This window comes from Salvelinus sp. IW2-2015, linkage group LG32, assembly GCF_002910315.2.
Source record: "Salvelinus sp. IW2-2015 linkage group LG32, ASM291031v2, whole genome shotgun sequence".
In the NCBI taxonomy this organism is placed as follows: Eukaryota; Metazoa; Chordata; class Actinopteri; order Salmoniformes; family Salmonidae; genus Salvelinus; species Salvelinus sp. IW2-2015.
Window position 1 is genome coordinate 37,351,673 of NC_036871.1, and position 2,478 is coordinate 37,354,150.

The following is a 2,478-nucleotide window of genomic DNA, read 5'->3' on the forward strand; positions in this document are numbered from 1 at the left end:
CGCACCCCCCTGCCCACTCAGGATAACAGCAGGCACAGTGAGAAACACAACACACACACACGCACGCGCACGCACACGCGCACAGCACACGCACACGCAACACAGCACCCACGCACACACACACAACACCACACACCCAACACAAACACACACACACAACACCAACACACACACACACACACACACGGTTGTCTCCTATTTCTTGGGGATTGGGGCGGATGCCAATGGTAGATTGGGTGTGGACAGAGCAGAGGGGCTGAAGGGTGGCACTGGTCACAAACCCTGGTGAGGGCAGAGGAAGAGGGGGTACAGGGCTCGTAGGGCTGAGGTGGGGTGGTAGTGAGTACAGGCATGGTTGTGTGGCTCTTTGGCACAACAACAGTTCTGTTTACCAACGAGGTGAGTTGACACTGGGGTCTGGTGCTGCATGACAAGAGACACAACCGAGTGATAATAACTGGTAATGTCCTCCTCAGCCAGACAGGATTTGCTCATCTGAGAAAGTTGGTATAGTATTTGACTGTGTGTACTGTATTGAGACTGTGAGTGTGTATCATATTGAGACAGTGAGTGTGTATTCATGTGAGCTGTGAGTGTGTATATAGGACGTGAGTGTGTATTGCATTGAGACTGTGAATGTGTATTGTATTGGACAGTGAGTGTGTATTGTATTGAGAGTGAGTGTGTATTGTAGTGAGACTGTGAGTGTGTATTGTAGTGAGACTGTGAGTGTGTATCGTATTGAGACTGTGAGTGGTGTATCGTATTGAGACTGTGAGTGTGTATTGTAGTGAGACCGTAGTGTGTATCGTATCGAGACTGGAGTGTGTATCGTATGAGACTAGTGAGTGTGTATTCGTATGGTGAGATGTGGTTGTGTATGCGTATTGAGACTGTGAGTGTGTGTATCGTATTGAGCCTGTGAGTGTGTATCGTATTGAGAACTGTGAGTATGGTATCGTATTGGAGTGGTTGACGTAGCTGTGGTGTGTTGTATTGAGACTGTGAGTGGTGTATTGTAGTGAGACTGTGAGTGTTGTTTGTAGTGAAGTGAGTGTGTGTGTGTCTCTGTACATGTGCATGTGAAGCAGCACATTCCATGCACATGTAACAAGGGCTGCATAACTGTCTGATTTTGGAACTTCTTCAGATCAGTTTGATCCAATCTGAGCTTTCATCCTGTGGAGATCATGTATCTATATTTCTATTGCATGTTTTTGTGTAACAGGAAGATTTAATGTGCATATTCTTTTCACAAACATCAGATAACATTCCTATATTAGCCATTTCTGAGACTCACTTAGGTAATTCATTTGAGGATACAGCAGTAGCAATACAAGGACATAACATCTACAGAAGAGACAGGAATGCTRATGGGGGAGGTGTTGCTGTATATATTCAGAGCCATATCCCTGTAATGCTTAGAGAATATCTTATGCAAGTGTTATTGAAGTGTTGTGGTTGCAGGTTCGCTTGGCACATKTAAAGCCTTTTATTTTSCAGTGTTGCTGTAGGCCACCAAGTGCTAACAGTGGGTATCAAAATAATATGTGTGAAATGCTTGATAGTGTATGTGATGTAAACAGAGAGGTCTACTTTCTTGGGGACCTGAATAATTTACTGGTTTTCATCAAGCTGTCCTGTCAAAAGGAAGATTTTCAGTGTAACCAGTGACCGTAATCTGGTTCAGGTTATTAATAAATTTACCAGGGTATTTACAAACACTACAGGAACAAGATCATCCACATGTATTGATCACATTTTTACTAATACTGTAGAACTTTTATCAAAGCTGTATCCATACCCATTGGATACAGTGATCACAATATAGTGGCTATATCCAGGAATGCCAAAGTTCCAAAAGCTGGGCCTAAAATAGTGTATAAGAGATCATACAAAATATTTTGCTGTGACTCTTATGTGGAGGATGTTAAAAATATTTATTGGTCTGATGTGATTCATGAGGAGCATCCAGACGCTGCACTTGATGAATTTATGAAATTGCTTCTTCCAATTATTGTTAAACATGCACCTGTTAAGAAACTGACTGTTAGAAATATTAAGGCTCCATGGATTGATGAGGAATTGAAAAACGATATGGTTGAAAGAGATGGGTCTAAAGGAGTGGCTAATAAGACTGGCTGACTTAACCCAAATTGAGAAATTATGTGACTAAACTCAAAAAAAAGAAGAAGAAATTGTATTATGAAGCCAAGATCAATGATTTAAAGAATAATGGAGAAAAAAAACTTTGGGGTACTTTAAATGAAATTATGGGCAGAAAGAACAAAAAGTTTTAACAGTTTTAATTTAGTCAATAATGACAAACCTCTTGGCATTGAAAACTTAGATGGAAAGCTACTGAGGATGGTAGCTGACTCTATAGCCACTTCTATCTGTCATATCTTTAATCTGAGACTAGATGAAAGTCTTTGTCCTGGAGGGAAGCCAAAGTCATTCTGCTACCCAAGAGTGGTA